The sequence below is a fragment of the Nuphar pumila genome, chromosome 1, assembly GCF_984573655.1.
Source record: "Nuphar pumila chromosome 1, dmNupPumi1.hap1.1, whole genome shotgun sequence".
Taxonomy (NCBI): Eukaryota; Viridiplantae; Streptophyta; class Magnoliopsida; order Nymphaeales; family Nymphaeaceae; genus Nuphar; species Nuphar pumila.
In genome coordinates, this window is record NC_143249.1 from 16,216,826 (window position 1) to 16,238,377 (window position 21,552).

General features: G+C 41.0%; 1 pseudogene across 1 annotated transcript; it reads right to left on the reverse strand.

The window, feature by feature from the left end:
- Window positions 1-445: 445 nt before the first annotated feature.
- Window positions 446-20,694, reverse strand: LOC149848128 (threonine--tRNA ligase, chloroplastic/mitochondrial 2-like; annotated as a pseudogene). Its single transcript, XR_016435549.1, has 6 exons — window positions 20,567-20,694; window positions 19,428-19,681; window positions 5,513-5,889; window positions 2,261-2,569; window positions 1,801-2,001; window positions 446-837 (listed from the first exon to the last, which is right to left on the reverse strand). The product of XR_016435549.1 is annotated as a threonine--tRNA ligase, chloroplastic/mitochondrial 2-like (transcript).
- Between the last annotated feature and the right edge of the window lie 858 nt (window positions 20,695-21,552).

Sequence of the window (21,552 nt, forward strand, 5' to 3'; positions counted from 1 at the left end):
AGAAGATATGATTTCTTGAAACTCAGTGAGTTCATTCTTAAATGGGTAAGCAACTTAACAAGAAATGTCTTTTGCCGGTTCAAGCAGTAAGATAAATAGCAAATTATATATTCTTCCACCATTAGAGGGGATGATTGGAACTATTTAAGCAGCTTCTATGATTGTTGACCTCTTGGCAATTGATTTGGAGTAGCTTTTTTCTAGGTTAGAAGCAAATTGTTCAAAGGCTTTGAACCGTACAAATTGAGAAACTGATTTTGATCTGTCAGCTTTCAAAGACTTCAAATTTCAAATCCCAATCAATTCGATCAACACTTGCCATCTATTTTTATTGTTCAATTTTTTGCAACATGGAAAAACCAAAAGCAACAGGTCATCACAACAAGAGGTTCTTTACCCCAATACTGAAGAACTCCATCCCACAGACAAAAAGATGAGCACAATCTTATAATTCTGTAAATCATGTTTAATATATTATCAAGAAGGCAATGCTATGAATCCAAATTACATTTATAAAATCAAAAGAATCTGGCCCCATGGGACAACATTAGGAGACATAACCTGATGATATCTTACAAAAAGGGAGTTCTGTTCTCCACTGCAAGTTGGATTTTTTTTATTAATTCATCAATGATCATGGTACCATGCTCTCCACCCGATCTTGACCGGACTGTCACTGATTGGGTTTCAACTTCTTTTGGCCCTACAACAGCCATTAATGGAACCTTCTGCTTCTCAGCATTCCTTATCAGCTTTGGTAGGCGCCTCGCCATGGCAAAGCTCTGCTCTGATACCTTTTGCCTTCAATCTAGATGTTACCACTTGGCAGTAACCCACCTATACGTGAAAACAACAAAACCAAATAGTTGTCTCAGCTTTAGGACAAGTTAAATGAAAAATATAGCCGTGTTAGGTAATAAGTTCAATCCTCAGATAGCTTCTTCCTTGGCAAATGATAAATAACTGTTCTATGCACACTCCTAGAATTTGCAGAGGTAGCCATTGAGCAGTCATGACAGCTAATAAGGCTCAAAGACACTCTACAAAACGGACAATGCTGTTGAAAAAAAACAGGCCAGATTCCAAGCAGCCCACTGTTGATTATGTTGAAGTCAACATCACCTTTTTTTAGCGGAAAGGTATCAAGCATAATACAGCATATAAAACAACATTAGAAACTAGAAGCAGCACAGAATGCTCAATTATTCTGCTATTCCAGAAGCTTTGGTTGTGAGTTAGGAGTAACAACTCTTTTGGTTGGTCAAGCAAATAATATTTGCAAATTCAGGAAACAGATTGGTACTTGTCACCAAATCTTCATGCTCCAGCCACTAGTAAATCAGTGAACATCAATTGTCATTTCTAGGATAACATATTGATCAACTAATGCATGCATTTCCTAGAGTGCCCATGATAGTCACTGTTTGCTTTGCTGCAGTAAGCACTAGAAAGAAGTCGTTTCTACAAGCATCCATCGAAAAACTAATATAGGCAGCAATAGAACCATTTAACAAGGATAGCATTATGTTTTTGAGAACTTTGCCATTTATTTATTTATTTTGTGATAGTCAAGCTGTGGGATAAACCCCCTGGTATTCAAATCTGAGAACCCTGCATTATGATAATGCAAGCTAACCACCCCACCTTGACATTTGCTATGAAATCATCAATCATGAAAACAATTTGGTCACTCAAATCCTTTTTAATTTTTAATACAGATTATTGTTGTATCTCAGCATAACTGCAATCTGCAACAAACACAATGATTAAGAAAGTACAAACATTAGAAATACACAATACCTGTGTATCAGTCACAGGTAGTACACGAGCTTGGATTGGTGATATCCAGAGAGGAAAATCTCCAGCATAGTGCTCTATAAGTACTCCAAAGAAACGCTTTAAAGATCCAAGGATTGCCCTATGGATCATGATGGGACGCTTCCTTTCTAATTTAGAGTAAACATAAAATATGTTAAATAGTTGGGGAAGATTAAAATCGACCTGTTAATAACAAAAAAAAATCAGAACCCATAACATAGCATAAGGAATTTGAGAAATTCAAGATACAACCGTACTGAATTAAGTCACAATTTCTGTTTTGATTTGACAAAGCAGAAGCTAAGTTCACAACTAGTAACAAGGCTGAACTGTAACAAATGGGCACTTCAGGCAAAGGCCAGAAAAAGGATGAAAGAACTGATGCAAACTCTGACTAGTGGGAGAAGGCTTTTGGGGGGTAAGTTTGAGGTTAAGCACTTGCCTGTACTGTTGAGCATTGCCACTTTCTCCCAAGAGCATCTTCAATCTTAAGATCAATTTTGAGACCATAGAAAGCACCACCTCCATCATCTATCTTATACTCCCAACCCTTGTCATCTAAAGCATCTCTAAGAGCATCTGTAGATTTTGTCCATATATCATCATCACCCACAGCTTTCTCCGGTTTTGTTGAGAGGTTCACCTCATATTTTTTGAAACCAAATTGGAGTAGGATTTCTTCAGTAAGATTCAGGACACCTCTGATCTCATTTTTTATTTGATCTTGTAGACAAAAAATGTGTGCATCAACCTGACATAAACAATATGACAGTAACCATATGTGGCGCAAACGTTCTACAGAAAATCAATGATAACCAAGCTAAAATTCATTAAAAATGTGGTGTACCTATATCCTGGAATCCAAGCAACTACCACAATTAGCTGGACCATGTTGCCCTTTTTTATAATATACATACTGACGGCATGCTCTAAGTGGTACAAAAATAAAGCTGGAGAAGCAAACCATCATGAGAAATGCCTAAAGATGAGGAACTTAAGTAATTAAAACATCCGTGAGTTCAACTGTGGTTTCTTGCAGTTCACACTGTATTAAATGAGGATGACTTGCCCCATCAACCACCAGTCATTAAACGTCTCCTAGTTTTTTGTAAACCCCCATCCACACGTGCCATGTAGATAAAAACCACCCAAAAGCTTAACCTTGTCTTCCTAGAGCCCAAAAAAATAGAATCCTATCCTACCCAAATTCCTATGTCAAGCGGAACTCTTCTTTGATGAGTCTTATCCTTCATATGGATAAGAAAAAATCATTTGGATTGGATTAAAACTCAATAATTTTTTAATCCATATTCCATGCAGAATTCCTATAAATAAGGATAGCCCCTATAATCTGAGAGGATCAGAAAATCTGAAAAATTCATACTTAAGTGCTGGCCTGCAAAACAAGCCTACTCAAGCCATGCCTGCACTTTGTCCCGAAGTTATCAGAGAACCATCGTACCTACACGGAGGTGCTGATGAACAAAAAAGATCGTAAAAGCTAAATGAGCCTTTGAGTCCGAAAAATATAAAATTTTAAATCATTTAATTAAGTTTGTTCTTTCATTTCAGTTTTTAATATTCTAGAACAGATACTTACACACGGTTTTTATTGCATATCCGAGTTTCTTGATGGTGCGATTCAAGCTACAAAAATCGAAAAACCTGTCTAGGCTTTATCTTTCCTTTGGGCAAAGAATGGTCCAAACTTGCATACGATGTCTCCACATTTCTAAAAAAGATTTTGTGAATCCAGGTAAGTCAAATCATTCCCAACTTACAAATTTTTATTAATAACCGTATTCAATGCCTATGAATGAATGTGTAAATAAATGTGAATGTGTTACAATTAGCATGCATGGAATGAAAGTAATAATGACCAAGGTTGTTAAATGCGATGAGGCGAAGCGAGGCGTTGAGCATGTTATGAAGCGAGGCGTAAGCCTCGAGGCGTTGAAGCGTAAGCTTCATGATCAGAATAATAAAATATATAATATTAATAAAATAATGAAAATTTTAAATAAGAACTACTAATTTGCTTTTAGTTATTTTAGTACAAAATCATAAGAAAATAAAATAAATATTCATCACCGATCTCTGCGTCCGCCATTAACTGATCGGGGCCGAACAGGAAGGCGACGTCAGAATCGACCTTGAATGAGACGATGCTTGTAGCGTTTTCCAAGAACGGCTCGTCGATGAGAAACCGCGCATTGCAGTACTCAAAGAGGAAGAGGAGGAGAGTGTACCAAATTATGCATTGGAGGACGACGATCTGTAGTTTGTACCATGAGGTCGCCGACAGACCCTCACTGGCTACATCTGATCTTGAGAGCAGTTTTTCCATGTATATATAAAAAAAGGCCGCCGACAGATCCATGAGGTCGTCGATAGATCCATGAGGTCGCCGACAGACCTGCCCTGCCCCTCAGAAGTTTTTTTGTTTAATTAAAACTTATACATGTAAGCCTGGAAGTCCTACAAAAACTGGAAAAAAAACACCATTTTATACCTCAGGCTGCCATTAAAATGCATTCAGATAAAGTACCTTAACAAAAATAAATAAACAGGTTGTTTAATGTAATAGCTCTGAAATCAAACGGCCTTTTGTAAATAGATGATAAGTTAGGCATAATGTTGTAAATTGCTCGATATCTTCATCATTTTTTACCTGACCAGGACTGTTAAAAAAAGAAAATCTCAAAATCACCGTTGAAGAGGCAGCGCTTCAGGTACTGAGTGTGCGCCTCAGTACCTTGAGCGTGCGCCTCGCCTGTGAGGCGTACGCTTCAAGTACTGAGGCGTACGCCTCTCACAACACTGATAATGACATTGAATCATGCATCAAGATACCCAAAATGGAGGCACAAATCTTTGAAATAGATTTATTATGTGTGTGTATGTAAAGCAATGAAATTAATCTAATTGAAAGAATAGCATGTGAACATTAATTCTATTGATGCTTACAATGAGAAGGTAAGTGGTACTCTAAGCTCAGTGTGAATAAATTTTAAGCACGGAAGGTTGCTTCTTCTTAACCATAGAGATAGGAAAAATCTCTATAGCAGCCGTAGGGTGGTAGGTAAAGAACTCATGAGTAAAGTCTGATGCATCATGTTAGAGTCATTGGAAGCTCTCTCTCGACTACCCAGGACTAGTGAAAGGTGCTTGGTATATCTTTAGAACTTGACATTATTGGCAGGAAGGGATTAGGCAAAAGAAGCAGGCTGTGAGATATTCTCACGAATGGGTAAATCCCACTTGAGACATTCAAAAGGCTTAGTGCCATTGCACATCTTGATCTATAGGTCCTATTGCACATCCCTATGGCAATTCTAAGTGGCCTGTGGAGTCAAATGTACAAATCTCACAGACCTCCGATTTTTTACCCCATTCACAAAGTATTGGGTGATCTTCCCTAACAGAGCAATCTAGAAAAAAATCTTTATTATGAAAAAGGAATTGGGTTCTTAAACATAACTCTCAGCCAGGATGTCTTTAGAAAATCAAGGGGGTGAACTAGTCTAGCTCTTACAATTTGCACCAGAAAAAGAGAACAATTTCTGTGATGGTTCGTTTCAGAAATTAAGAAGTGTAGCAGAAATAAATGAGAAAGCATGTGATAAAATAAATTAGGAAGTGTGTGCACATTTTAAACAGATTAGTGGTGAACAAATGCATAAAAGCAGCATACCTGAGTAAAACCTCTTACACGGAAAAGGCCATGTAAACTTCCAGATAATTCATATCTGTAAACTGTTCCCAACCCTGCCACTCTAATTGGAAAGTCCCTGTATGAATGCAACTTCCTCTTATATACAAGAATGTGGTAAGGGCAATTCATTGGTCTTAGCTGATAAAGTTCATCTTCTATTTTAATCTGGTCATACATGTTCTCCTTGTAAAAGTCTAGGTGGCCACTGATCTTCCAAAGATCAGTTTGGCTACATGAGGAGTGTATAGCAACTCATAGCCATGTTTTATATGCATTTTTTTCCAAGAATCCTCAATAATATGCCTGACAATGGCACCTTTTGGATGCCAAAATACTAACCCTCCACCTGCATCCTCCTGCAGAAGTTTCAAATAGATGCTTGTTAACATAAAACCAATAATTAAATAAAATTTTCCTATATCTCTAAGAAACAAATGATGAATCATGGGTGAAAGTGCTCTTAAAGATGCTAATATTTTAGAATAACCTTCAGAAATGAAAAAGTCTCTAATAGAATTTGAAAAGCTAATTTCGAGACTTAGATGTCATGAAAATGGCACGGAACCCAAGGCACAGGAAACACTAAAAATGACAACATAAATGAAGTCCAAATGCATTATTAAAATGCATTTGACTAGATACAATAAACCATGCATAGCCATGAAGAAAAACAAGAGAAAAAATTAAAATATTTTATTAATAAAAAAATGTACAAAAAATATACAGAACAACTCACTACAACACTCATGCACACACACTTTACATACATCCATCCTCTCTTAATATACATAAGGGATACACACACATATTTATAGAGGAGAATGAAGAGCAAAGAAGAGGACTAGCCTAATGGCTAGTTGAAGGAGGGTCCAACGGCTAGTTGGATCTCCTTCAACTAGCCATTAGGCTGGATCATAATGTCTAGTTTGGTCAATCTATTTTGACCAAAAAAGAACAAAAATAGTAAATAAAATAAGAATAAAAATTACAAAAATAGTCATCTAAATAATGACTAAAAAAGGAAAAGAAAAGAGAATCTATTCTATCCTAAAGTATACATTATGTACACTTGATCTAAAAATATCCAAAGGTACAATATACAATAGATAAGAAGTATATGAATGGTATACTTAGGTATACTTAGGTATACATAGGTATATAATACAATGCATATATCTTAACATTAATAAGATCTTTTCTGTTATACTACTCAAATAAAAGATGAAATAACAGCTCGCCCATATATACATGCATATGTGTTTCTCCTGAGCTCAAGAAAGGAAAAAGAAAAACCATTTTGGCTGCTTCATACTTGCTTGAGTTGGCTTTACATTTCCCTATTATGCTGGACCACTTGACTACTGCCGCCTTATTGCTATCCCATTTTGGGCTTCTTCAAAGGTAAACATAAACTGGTTCTATTGCATCACTCATGTTTACATGCCATATTTTCATAGATACCTTGAACAATTAGAGCATGTTCTATTTTCATTTTCTTTTTTAGCAACACCATAATTCTTTTTGGCTATTTCTCCACCTAAATTTGTGCACATTATGCAAAATGATATGTGCAATAATGATGAGCAAGTTACATGCCTGCTATTGCATGATTAACTGTTCATACATTATCACATATATTAAAGGAAGAATTATCTTGATTTTTGTTCTCATTGGTTTATCCCTAACCTATTTAACTTGAGAATCAGTGCGGCATATATAATAAAAGGTGTAAAATGAAAAGCAGTTGTGTGATTGATTGCTGCAAACAAGTGATATAACATCACAGATGATCACTGAAAATAGTCCTGCAAATCAATAACAGTCACACTTGAGTTATTAAGTTTGAGGGGTACTAAAGGTTGGTGAACCTTCTTAGGGTTCCTTGGCTCATCCATATCCATCAGTCAATGTTAACATGTTCGTGACTTTCTTTTCACCCTGAGATATTGAGAAATTCATGGCAGTGCCCACATTAATAGCCACCACCAAGGATATGTAAGTGATTCCATTAAAAGGATAAGGTACACTGGAAACATATAGAACCTTTCAATGTTACTTTTTGGTCTAAAAACCCTTGTCAGCAACAATTAGAAGTCCCCATGGCACTTTAAAATTTGTTTGTAACAGAAGCTGCAATTTCCATTAAACGTCGGAGATGATGAGAGCACCTTGTGTGCACGTGTGTGTGTATGTGTTGTGTGCGTGCAAGTAAGAAGGAACAAAAGTTACAGTTTGCAAGGAAGCAGTATTAGCATCCTTCCAGTCTTCATAGGGACAAGGAAGATCAGGATAAGGGGTCCCAAGGCTTCTATTGTAGTAATTGACTTCAATAGAGTAACAAGATTCATACAAGCTCCTGCACTCTCCAAGCATGAGTCGGTAAAGTACCTGTATAGGGTGTGCTAAAGTTACAGTAGCGAGTTCAGTACACAGCACGAGAGAGAGGGAGAGAGAATAAGCATCTACAGTTAGTAGTACAATAGTATTGTAGCAGGTTAGTATAAGAAATCGAGAGATAGGTTTACTTCACGGCTCAGCCTGCACAGGAAACAGAGAGAAAGGGAGAAGCACAAAAGTTGGGGCGGCTTAACACACACGACCTCCAAGCCCTAATCCTTATAAATAGAAGCAAGTATACAATAGGACGATATTATAGAAATATTACAGAAATGCCATTAATGAAACATCATTGTGTGTGTTTTATTTAATGTGCATATGGATCTGGATCCAGATCCATACGCATATTATATTTTAACACCCTCCCTCAAATTGTACGTGGTTTTGGAGCATGTACAACTTGCTCTTCAATAGCCAAAATTGACGTCCTGTTAACCCCTTGGTAAACAAGTCTGCCACTTGATCTTTTGTTCGAACATGACGTAGTTCTATTTCCTTCATCTCGACTTTCTGCCGTATAAAATGATGATCAAACTTAATATGTTTTGTTCTGCTATGTTGAATAGGATTACACGCAATGTTTATTGCGCTTTGATTGTCACATAGAAAAAATGATCAAATAATTGTCTCCCCAAGGTCACTCAATAAGCGTCTAATCCATGTAGCTTATGTCGTGCATGCAGCCATCGACCTGTATTCAGCCTCTGTACTTGATTGTGCCACTGCCTTTTGTTTTCTGTTGCTCCAGTACACTAAATTGTGTCTAATATATACACAATATCCAGAGACAGATCGTCTCTCATCTGGATCCCCTGCCCAATCTAGGTCTGTATAAGTGATGAGTTTATGCCCTTTATGTAGGTTATCGTTCTTGTGATAAACAAGTTCGTCTCTTATAGTTCCTTTTAAATAACGTAGAATGCGCTTCACAGCTTCCATATGACCTTCCGTTGGAGCATGCATAAACTGGGATACCTGATTGACAACATAAACTATATCAAGTCTGGTAAAGGTCAAATACTGCAACATCCCCACGAGGCTTCTATACATTGTAGGGTTGACACAAAGATGGCCATCTTCAGAGCTCAGCCCTTGATGTAATACACCCAAAGTGCTGACTGGTTTGCAATTCGTCATCCCGGCTCTTTCTAGAAGATCAAGAGTGTATTTTTGTTGCATGAGTGTCAATGTGTCTTGTTGTCTGTCAACTTCCACACCAAGGAAGTACCTCAACTCCCCTAAATCTTTCATCTTGAAAGTTTTCATTAAAAAATGTTTCACGTCTTGCACATGGTTATCTGAACTCCCAGTGATCACAATGTCATCAACATATATAAGAAGAAGTATAGCAATGTATGTCTTTTGGTAAATAAAGAGCGAGTGATCCAGAGACCATCTTCTAAAACCATAGCCTTGAATTTGCATAGAGAAACTTTCAAACCAAGAACGAGACACTTGTTTCAACCTATACAGAGATTTCCTTAGTTTGCACACCTAGGCAGTAGGATCCTTCTCAGCATACCCAGGTGGTTGCTCCATATATACTTCCTCCTTTAAAACTCCATACAAGAATGCATTTTTAACATCCATCTGGCTAAGCCTCCATCCTCTGTCGACTGCTAGGGATATAATGACATGAATTGTACCCATTTTGACTACCGAACTAAAAGTTTCATCGTAATCTTCACCATATTGTTGTGTGAATCCTCGAGCAACAAGTTGCGCCTTATATCTGTCAATACTTCCTTCGAGCTTATACTTTGTTTTATAAACCCATTTTGAGCCAACTACATTCTTTCCTTCTGGTCGAGGTACTATTTCCCAAGTCTGGCACTCATGAAGTGCTTCCATTTCTTCATTCATGGCTTCAGTCCAATGACGGGATTGAATGGCCTGCTTAAAACAAGTAGGTTCCTCATGTTTTATGAGTTGGGACATGAACAACTGGAAGTCAAGAGAAAAAGTCTCATAACTCACCCATTGTTGAATAGGATGCCTAATGCGTGATGACCTTTGAGCTGGATCATTAGCAATGCTTTCCACATTCCTCGGCCCTGTATTTTTGTCCCTTCTAGTGTATATATGTCCAGAGAAGCGTTCTACTGGAGGTGGCTCAACTGGAGATGGTTTAACATGTATATGTGAGTCATCCAACTCCCTACTCAAGCCGAAGGAAGGACAATTCGCCTGACATGTTTCTCCTGTATTAGCAAAAAGATCTGCGCTCATCCATGGATCATATACCTCTACTTCTCGAGATGGCAACTCTTCGGAGTCATTGATCTGAAAATTTTGTTCATCAAAAATAACATTCCTGGAAGTCCTAATACGTTTTATAGTAAGGTAATAACATCGATAGCCTTTGTATTCATCCGCATACCCAACAAATCTGCACTTAGCGGCCTTGTCCTGAAACTTATTTCGCAAAGATGAATCAATATGTACATAACATACACAACCAAAAACACACAACTCATAGCTCATCATAAGAGGGTTGTTGCCCAAATAAAGTATAATAGGAAGATTTCTGATCCAGGAGTGCCATAGGAAGACGATTTATGACATGAACAGATGTGTGAAAAACTTCTGTCCAGAGACTAACGGACACATTGCTATCATGTAACATGTTCATCGCACTCTCGAGAATATGCCTGTGTTTCCTCTCCGCAACCCCATTTTATTGAGGGGTATGAGGGCAAGAAACTTGTCGACTTATTCCTTTATCCCGAAGAAAGGCAATAAACTTGTTCGATGAGTACTCCCCTCCACCATCACATTGTAAATGCACAATATCACAGGAAAACTTGGTTTTGACCATCGAATGGAATTCTCGAAATATTTAAAAAACTCCATGCTTATGTTTTAAGAAATATATCCAAGTATAACGGGAATAAGAATCAATAAAGATAACATAGTAACGACTGCCAGAAAGAGAAGGAATAGGTATGGGTCCCTAAACATCGGAACAAATAATCTCAAATGGCCTTGAAGCTCTTTTATTAATGATATGAAACGGAAGAACATGACTTTTGCAGAGTTCACATAAGGAACATTTATTACTTTCTAAAAATGAACATAAACTAGACTCTGGAAGAAGACCATCAGATACAAGATTTTCAATGAAGCCCCGACTACAATGTCCCAAGCGACTGCCAAATATCTGGCTTATTACAATGAGATGAATTAAAAACTTTCAATGAAGGGAAAAACAAAGACTTTGAAGGCGAAGACACTGAAGAATGCTTGGACGACTTCAACTGGAGAACTGGGACTGAAGGCGAAGACACTGAGGGAATCTCCTTGAAGACGTGCATGTTTCCTTGTCGCTCCTCCTTAGCGAACGTCTCCTTCATTCGTAGATCCTTAACATAAACAAAAGAGGGAGTAAGTTTGACGGAAGAATTCATATCGTCAACAAGTTTAGCTACAAAGACAATGTTCTTTTTAATATTAGGGGCAAGGAGGACATTGGACAAGTGAAGTGAGGACTTTGACATAGGGATATGTGCACTGCCAGTATGACTAATGGAGTGATAAGTTTTATCTCTCGTAACTATACTACCTTTTTCAAAATAAAGCAATAAGTGAGATAACTTACCCGCATTACCCGTGACATGAGTGATAGCACCAGAATCAACGTACCACTCACCTTACTCATTTTGCGTGATCATCATCTGTGACAATACTGATAACAAAAGTTGATGCACATCTGTAGATAGCGCTTTTATGTACACAGTAGAAGCTTTATTTTCAATTTTGTTTATTTTTCCTCTATTCTGCAAATTAAACCAACAATCGGCTTTCACATGTCCTCTTTTGTTACATAAGAAACAAGTGGGTACTCTCCTCCGATTCCCTGCATTAAAAACACCCGAAATATTAGGTGTAAGTAAGATACCACGTCCTCCCTATCCAAAACGGCCTCGGTCTCTGCTTCCTTGATGCCCTGCATTCCCTCATCCAAAACCTACAGAAGTCTCCATAGCCAAAACTGAATGGGAACGAGCTTATTCATTTCCTTCTGCCCTTTGTTTCATAATCATCTCATGCTAAAGAAGTTTTGCTTGAAGATCGTCAAAATTGGGCAAGTGAGGAAGACATGTCAAAGTGGTGGTAAACATGTTAAAATCAGAGCCCAACCCATTAAGGAGTTGTTGTACTTTGTCTTTATCTGAAATAGTACTTCCAATAACAGCCAATTGGTCAGTAATACTCTTCAAGCGGCCTATGCATTCCATAATCGTCATGGAGCCTTTCTTTAAACTTTGAAACTCATTCTTTAAATACATAACTCAGACTTCTGATATCTGAGAAAGCTTACTCCATAAATCTGTCGTAGTGCAATCATCTGAAAGAGTAGCCAACACTTCTTGGGAGAGTGTTGACGTAATATACGCAACCAAAGATTGATCCAGCTTTCTCCAAGCTGTATACTCTGCATTCTTAATAGATTTGGTAATTGCATCACCCCTTTCATCCTTGGTTTCCTGCAAAATAAGTTATGGTGGTACAGGAATGGAACCATCCAGATGTTCATCGAGATCCTGACTTCGTATAAACGGATATTTGTCTCTTCCATGTTAAGAAATTAGAATGAGTAAGTTTTTCGGTAACAAACTGATTTAAGAAACTTGCAGAGGGACTGGATGACGAGTATGAATCCATATCAATGAAAACAACGAATATGCGAACAAAACGGATTGAAGAAAACAAACTGAGTTGAGGTCACTTAATCAATCAGCAGAGCTTCAATAAAACATGTACTTGTGCAACCAATACCTTGAAAGAAAATTCCCTTTTTTTTTAAGCAAGAATGTAATATGTTACAGTCTGCCTATAGACGTTGCACAGAAAACTCTGATTTCACTGCTGATTGAAAAAGATGGAGAACAGCAAAAACAAATTCGAGAAAATCTGATACGATGGTAAATGCTAGACTATGACAATAATATTTCGAACAAAATGATATGAATCGTCCAGCAGTACAAGGAGTATTCACAGCACGGACTTAGGAAAATATTAAATTCAGAAAGTACAACACAGAAAGTGCGGTTGTAGACAAAAGAAGGGTGATATTGAAGAAGAAGATACAGTCAAAGGAGAAATCGTAGGCGCAGACGATGATGTTGAAGATGTTCACAGACGATATTGACAGACGATGTTATGATACCAGATGTTGAAGAAGAAGGAGACGCTGCCGAAGCAGTGAGGAAGAAGATAAAGGAGTCTTCACGGCTGGTAAGGATGACAGACGATGTTGAAGAAGAAGAAAGAGATGCATCCGATGTTGAAGAAGATGTTGACAGACGATATTGACATACGATGTTGAAGAAGAAGGAAGAGATGCAGCTGAAGAACAGGATGAAGAAGTCTTCACGGCTGCCTTTTCAGATCTCGTTGAACGTGTCGCTGGTAGGGTTTCACAGTCGTGGCTCTGATACCATATAAAAAATCGAGAGATAGGTTTACTTCACGGCTCAGCCTGCACAGGAAACAGAGAGAAAGGGAGAAAGCACAAAAGTTGGGGCAGCTTAACACACACGACCTCCAAGCCCTAATCCTTATAAATAGAAGCAAGTATACAATAGGACAATATTACAGAAATGCCATTAATGAAACATCATTGTGCATGTTTTATTTAACGTGTGTATGGATCTGGATCCAGATCCATACACATACTATATTTTAACAGTTAGGGCATCTCAATCAACCGAAGAGGAGTCATCATATTGCATTAATCTAATTGCTAACAATTCCTGGTATCTAGCAGTGAGCAGGTCAATTTTCATTCCATTAGCAGAGAAGGATGAATATCTGATACATATCTGGTGTGCCGAAATAAGGAAAATGCTAAAAAACCACAGCTAGTGTTCAATCTGTTCCTTTATATCTACAGCACACACTGTGTCACGGGCCTATTTCCTTCAATGGGCCAGCGCGGCGCGACGGTCCTTCCTTACCGCCGCAAGCCTACTCGTCAGCTCGCTTGCCGGTCGCGGAAGCTTATGATCAGAGTGCAAGAGAGCAAGAGAGAATAGAGGGAGAGAAGTTGCAATCACAAGAAGCAATCACAACGAGGGTGAACAAAAGAAAGCTCAACGCATTTAATTCATTCACAATTTTGCCCGCAGGCTATTACAGTTCAAGTATACGGGCTGCCCCTTCGGGGTATTGATTCACCTGAACCGGGCAGCTTACATCAGACTCAACAAAAGCAAAACAGACTCTAGCGCAACTGTACACTGTAAGTCGCAAGGGAACATGCTCCCCCCTTCAAATCATGCATCGTCCTCGGCGCCATCTGTTTCGTGGTAAGCCCTGACTTCAGCCGAGTAGCGGCTGTTCATTCGAAATGCAGGCTCCCACGTTGGTTCTGCTGTTTCCTCCCACTGCACCAAGTATTTCTTCGCTTGCCCCAAGTAGTTGACCTTGTGGCGAAGGATCTGACTGAGGTGCTTCTCGGCCCGTTGTGCTGCCGGGGCCCTCTGCATGATGGGAGCGCGTTGCGGCACATTGCGTTCCGGGTCTCCATCATCTGGATGGAACTGCTTGAGGTTGCACACGTGGAACACCGGGTGCACCTTGAAGTCTGGGGGCAACTCCAGCTTATATGCCAGCTTGCCCACCTTCTTTGTGATGGTGAAGGGTCCCTCATACTTTCTGAGTAGTCCGCGGTGCCGCCCGCGGAAGATGCCTGTGCGACCAGGATATAACTTCACCAACACTTGGTCCCCAACCTGGAACCCTGCGGGCCGACGGTGTTTGTCCGCCCACTTCTTCATTCTCTTCGCCGCTTTGTGTAAGAATGCCTTCGCCAACTCATTCTGCTCGTGCCAGTCGCGAACAAACTGATAGGCGAAGGATGGCCTTCCTTTTTCTTGTGCGGCAAGAGTGTGCGGGGTCAGTGGCTGCTGCCCCGTGGCTATCTCAAACGGGTTGTGGCCTGAAGATTCGCTTTTCTGCAGATTATAACAAAACTGTGCCACATCAAGAAGCTTCACCCAATTTTTCTGATTGGCACTAACAAAGTGCCTAAGGTACAACTCCAGTATCCCGTTGATGCGCTCTGTCTGCCCATCTGTCTGCGGATGGAAGCTTGTTGAAAACAGCAAATCAGAGCCAAGTAACCGAAATACTTCACGCCAGAATTTGCCCGTGAAGCGAGCATCGCGATCGCTCACAATGCTCTTTGGTATGCCCCAATGCTTCACCACATGCTTTACGAACAACTCTGCAGTCTTCTCTGCAGGGCACTCCTTGGAAGCTGAGATGAAGGTGGCATACTTTGAGAAACGATCCACCACGACTAAAATAGAACTGAGGCCCTCTACCTTTGGCAGACTAACAATGAAGTCCATAGAGATGCTTTCCCAAGGACGTTCTGGAATTGGTAGAGGCTCAAGGAGACCGGCAGCCTTCTGGTTTGTCCCCTTATCTTGCTGGCAGATGAGGCATGTCCGCACATACCCCTCAACATCGTCTCTCATCTGCGGCCAATAGTAGCCGCGCTCAAGGAGTGCTAAGGTCCGCTCCTGACCAGGATGGCCGGCCCATAGTGTATCATGGCACTCCTTGAGTAGCTCTCGGCGAAGGCTTCCCCACCGTGGTACAAAGATGCTTCCCCCTTTTGTTACCAGGAGGCCATCCTGTAGCCAAAATCGTCGAGTCTTCCCTGCCTGCGCCAGAGAAACAAGGTGTTGTGCGGTCGGATCCTGCTGTGTACCCTCGCGGATGCGAATCAGCAATGCACCCACCAAATGCACTTCGGAAGGCTCTGCGCGCGCAGCAGCTAATTCAGCCCTACGGCTCAAAGCATCCGCCACAACATTGGTTTTTCCAACCTTGTACTCTAAGGCAAAGTCGAACTCAGCCAAAAACATCTGCCATCGAGCTTGCTTGGGCGTCAGCTTCTTTTGCGTCTGAAAATAGCTCGTGGCCACATTATCCGTCTTGACGACGAACTCGGCACCCAAAAGGTAGTGCCGCCAGGTCCTGAGGCAATACACAATGGCGGTCATCTCACGTTCGTGCACTGTGTACCGCCTCTCTGCATCCTTCAGCTTACGACTCTCATATGCGATCGGATGCCCGTCTTGCATAATAACCCCGCCAATGGCAAAGTCTGAGGCATCAGTGTGGACTTCGAAGGGTCTCGAATGATCAGGCAGTCGCAGCACTGGCTCTCTCACTAAGGCTTTCTTCAAGCCCTCGAAGGCATCTTGGCACGCTCCTGTCCAGAGCCATACCCGATTCTTTTTCAACAAATCTGTGAGGGGCGCAGCAATGAGAGAATAACCTTCGATGAAACGCCGATAATAATTTGCCAAGCCGAGGAATGACCGCAATTCTGGCACTTTGCTTGGCGGAACCCATTCCTGGATGGCCCTTATCTTCTGCCCATCCATACGCAGCACACCACGCCCCACAACGTGGCCAAGGAAGCTGATCTCCTCCTGCCCGAAGAGACACTTCTCTCGTTTAACACAGAGGTCATTCTCCTTCAGCACCTGAAACACTGTTCGCAAGTGCCCGACATGTTCCTCCATGTTACTGCTGTAGATCACGATATCATCCAGATAGACTACCACAAACTTGTCTAAGTAAGGGTAGAAAATCTGGTTCATTAAAGTCGTGAACGTGGCTGGAGCATTTGTCAACCCGAATGGCATTACTAGAAATTCGTAAGCACCATAGCGGGTGACACAAGTTGTTTTCGGCTCATCACCTTCGGCAATCCTCACCTGCCAGTAACCCGATCGCAGATCTAGCTTGGAAAAGATACGGGCACTGCCTAGCTGATCGAACAAGTCTGCTATCAATGGCAATGGGTACTTGTTCTTCACCGTGACCTTGTTCAAGGCCCGGTAATCCACACATAACCGTTTAGAGCCATCATGTTTCATCTGAAAAAGGACCGGAGCACCAAATGGGGCTTTTGATGGACGAACAATGCCTGCGTCCAACATCTCGTCTAGCTGCCTGCGCAGCTCCTTCAACTCTGCTGGCCCCATACGGTATGGAACCATTGCGGGAGGCTTTGCTCCCGGGGTCAACTCAATCTTGTGGTCGACCTCGCGTCTTGGCGGAAGACGCTTTGGCAATTCCGGAGGCATCACCCCCCGAAACTCCTTCAATAGAGGGGCTAGGGTCGGCGGCACTGCTGCTTCTACCTTCCCTTCATCTGCACGCACTGCAACTAAGAATGTCTGCTCTCCATGCTTGACACCCTTCTTCAGTTGCATTGCTGATAACACTGAAGACTTGCCTTTCTGCGTAAGGCACTGCACTGTGTGGGACAGGTCTGATCCCATGATCGTCAACGTGTTAAACTTTGGCAGCATCATCACATTCTGGCTTCGCAGAAACTCCATACCCAGAATCACCTTGAAATCGTCCAGGGGCACCACAGAGAAGTTGGCTTTGCCGACCCAACTCCCCACTTGAGTAGCCACATCTCTTGCTTCACCAAGAATGGGCTTGGCCTCAGAGTTTACTGTTTTGATAGTCCTCTGCTTTGGCCAAGTTTTCAAGCCCAACCGCTCTGCCTCTTCCCGCGAGACAAAGTTGTGTGTGGCCCCGGAGTCTACCATTGCCGAAGTAGACTTTCCATTCATAATGACTTCCACGTACATAAGTTCCTTACTGACCTGCATGTTCTTAGCTGCGCAACTTCTAGCTGCGTTAATCGATCGCATGGCGCTCATCCTCGGTTGCATGGTCTCAGTGTCACTGCCTTCAATATCGCTGCATTCTTCCTGTGCAGCATTGGCTTGCCCGTCGTCCTTTACAAGGCGCTTTGGGCATTGTCGGGCGATATGTCTATCACCACAGAACCAACATGTCACAACCGCACCCTTGTTGCTGTTGTTATGCTTTGTGTAGTTCTGTTTCTTTTCGGATTGATGGCGTGTCGACGCCTCACCTTTATCGTTGCGCTGCTCATCCTTCTTGCCTCCGTGGTCAGGCTTCTTCCCAACTTTGGTTGATGGGGTGAAAGGTTTGCGCTGAGTATCAACTAAGCGCTCCGCCGCCACATATGCATCTTCCAAAATACGGGGGTTGCTCCTTTCCACTTCGGACTGTGCCCATGGTTGAAGTCCCACAATGAACCAGTTGAGCATGTCGTCTTCTGGCATGTTAGGTATCTCCAGCATAAGCTTCTGGAACGTTCGGACATAGTCTTGCAACGAACCAGTATGTTTGAGTTCACGAACCATCCGGTAAGCCTGTCTCTGCGCATTTCTTGGCATGAAGTAGTTGCGCAACTCTACTTTGAAGTCGTCAAAGGTGTCTATCACACATTGACCCCTCTCCATGTCATTGCGCTTCCGCCTCCACCAAGCGATAGCATCACCATCAAGTAAGGCCGCTGCAGCCTTGATTCTCAGATCTTCAAGGGTCACATTTTGGATATCCAAGTAGTCTTCTACTTGGAACAAGAAGTTCTCAATGGCCTTGCTGTCGCGAGAACCATTGAATTTTGCGGGTCTAGGTACATCAATCATTGACGATCTCTCACCATTTCCGCCATTCAGGGTCACCGTCCGCTGCAACGTACGGTTTCTCAACTCAAGATCGGTCACTGTAGTCGTCAACGAAGTGACCTGCCCCATTAGTAAGTTCACCTGCTCTTGCAGGCTCGCCACCACATCATTCAATCCATTGAATGATTCACATGCGCGTGAAATCGCTTCATCATGCGAAGTCACATCTTCCACCAACTTGTTAACAGTTGCAGCCAACTCTTCTTGGCCCCGAGGTGAACCCATCTCCTCAGCTTCGGCAACTGCCTTGCCTCTGGTGTTGCGCAAGTGTTGATAAGGCGCCACGATGTCTTGCTCACAAATCGCAGCCTGTCGGCGTGTCTGTCGACACCGACTCCGGAGTCCCTTCCCCAGCACGAGAACGGGCTCTGGTACCACTTGTCACGGGCCTATTTCCTTCAATGGGCCAGCGCGGCGCGACGGTCCTTCCTTACCGCCGCAAGCCTACTCGTCAGCTCGCTTGCCGGTCGCGGAAGCTTATGATCAGAGTGCAAGAGAGCAAGAGAGAATAGAGGGAGAGAAGTTGCAATCACAAGAAGCAATCACAACGAGGGTGAACAAAAGAAAGCTCAACGCATTTAATTCATTCACAATTTTGCCCGCAGGCTATTACAGTTCAAGTATACGGGCTGCCCCTTCGGGGTATTGATTCACCTGAACCGGGCAGCTTACATCAGACTCAACAAAAGCAAAACAGACTCTAGCGCAACTGTACACTGTAAGTCGCAAGGGAACACACTGAATGTTCTTGAATAGTTAAATAGTCTTTACAGAATTCATCACATTTGCAATGGAAAGAAAAAATTCAAATTTTTTATTGTACTTGCACTAGAATTACATGGGAAATTGACTTCACCCACCTATCTGACAGCATATACATAAATTGACTAGTTGACTAGGAGCAATAATAAAAATGTATATCCTTCCCAAAAACTGAAACTAAAAGAAGGCACCTGTATAGAAAATAAATCAAGTTCTTGGCCAAGGCACCTATGATCACGGCGTTTTGCTTCCTCTTTTAAATAGACATAAGCCTTCAACTGTTCTTCATTTTCCCAGGCTGTGCCATATATTCTCTGCAACATTGGCTTACTTTCATCCCCTCTCCAATACGCACCAGCCACAGATTCAAGCATGACAGCATTCTTGTCAATATGGCCAGTGCTTTCGACATGGGGTCCAGCACATAAGTCCCACCATTCATTTCCTGCTTATGTAACCAGTTGCTTTAAAATTAAATTAATGGATCAAGCAATGATATTTATGAATGGAGAAGTTTTAGATAGACAAGTATGCATCTGATTGAATGTGAACAAAACCAGGAGAAACAAACACATATAATTTGCATAAAACAATACAAATTTCAGTCAGAAAAGAAAAATCATGAACTATTCCCCATATTCATGCATCGTGTCGGCACAAAGTTATATTGCTTAAACCTACAACGACCATGATTAACCCTAAAAGCAGCTAGCATCCAATAATATAACTACATAACGTACACATCTACTAAAAGGGTTGATAGCATCTCTGTCTGTCAATAAAAAATATATTAGAGACAGAAAAGGAAGTAAATATCAATATTTTCTCATCAAAATGCTAACACATTTGGACTTGTAAATCGAATGCTGGTTGAAAAATAAGACCAGAACACTTCATATTAATCTGCCAATATTTTAAATATATGGGAATGAAAGGTCACTAGTCAAAAACATGAAGCTGCAAGACTTGGAGGCCTGGAAGACAAAAAAGGAAACATATCTACAAAGTTTGACCTAAAATTAAAACTTGAATTAGAAAAACCCTGTTCTTGTTATAATAATTTGGTTTGATGGATGTAATGTTAACCACAAAGAGTACATGGCAAGTTTCCAAATTATGGGAACATAATAGCTCACTTATATTCCATATGAATTTGCCAGTGCTTTCTATAGACTCTTTCCAGTGACCCACAGTCAGCGATTTTCAATGTCAGAGATCCTTCAACTAAAAAATGTGAAATGAAACAAATAGAATGTATGCCAAATGATTGAAGAACTTGGATAGAATACACGTCACACACTTGAAAGAATAATGAAGTTACTGCACTGACCTATATGATAATATTGTGATCAGATCTGTCTTAATACTTTCCAGAATTTCTAACTTGTAAGGCTCGCCAATTGCTTCTATCCTTCTTTGAGCTTCTGCTCTCTAAACCTCCTCCCTTATCAGAGGCAAATTTTGCCTGATAATGCGATCCTACAGAGGATGTCAGACATAAATTCCGGACCCTGAAACAAATAATTTAAGGAATATTCACAAGCTATGTATGGTGATGAAGACCTTCCTACAAAAATGAAGAAATAATTTAATAGAAATATCTGCAGACCATTTCCTTTTTTATTGTCTTCAAGTCCTTGTCTGTTACAGGCTCCATATCAAAATCGTAGTAAAAATCAGAGTCGATCCATGGGCCTATTGTCACTTTAGCATCAGGGAAAAGCTTTTGCACTGCCATGGCCATTACATGTGAGCACTGCATGATTGTAAAACAATAATCAAACCTAAGAAGGAAAGAAACTAATAGCAACGATTTAAAAGCAGAAAATCCACTGCAGTCAAGATCTGAAGGCCGGTTTTAATGTTTTCTTTCAGGATTTTGTATCTTACTCAAACTGGCAACGTGAGCAGAATGCGTTAAGTGCCCAACTCATTTCAATGCATAATTTGAAAAAGCTTGGTAAGATTAGGAAGATAAACTATTATACTATTTGAGACAAATGGCATGCGGGATAATACATGGTCATATAATGAGAGCAGCTAAATTGAATCTTCACGCAAAAGTATGCTTTTGAGATCTTCTCTGCAGGATGGGAGCTCAAATTCGGCCCTTCCCCAGCTTAAGGAGCGACAAGTAAGATTCCAAATACCCGGAAAATGGTAGAGAATTGAACAGCCAAGAACATTAAGAATTCAAGTGGTGCATACGGTGATTAGCGAAGAGGACTATAATACTTATTGGGTTGTCAGAGAACGCATAAAAATCACCGAACAGAAAGCAAATGAATCACCACCAAGTAAGTTTTCAGGTACTCT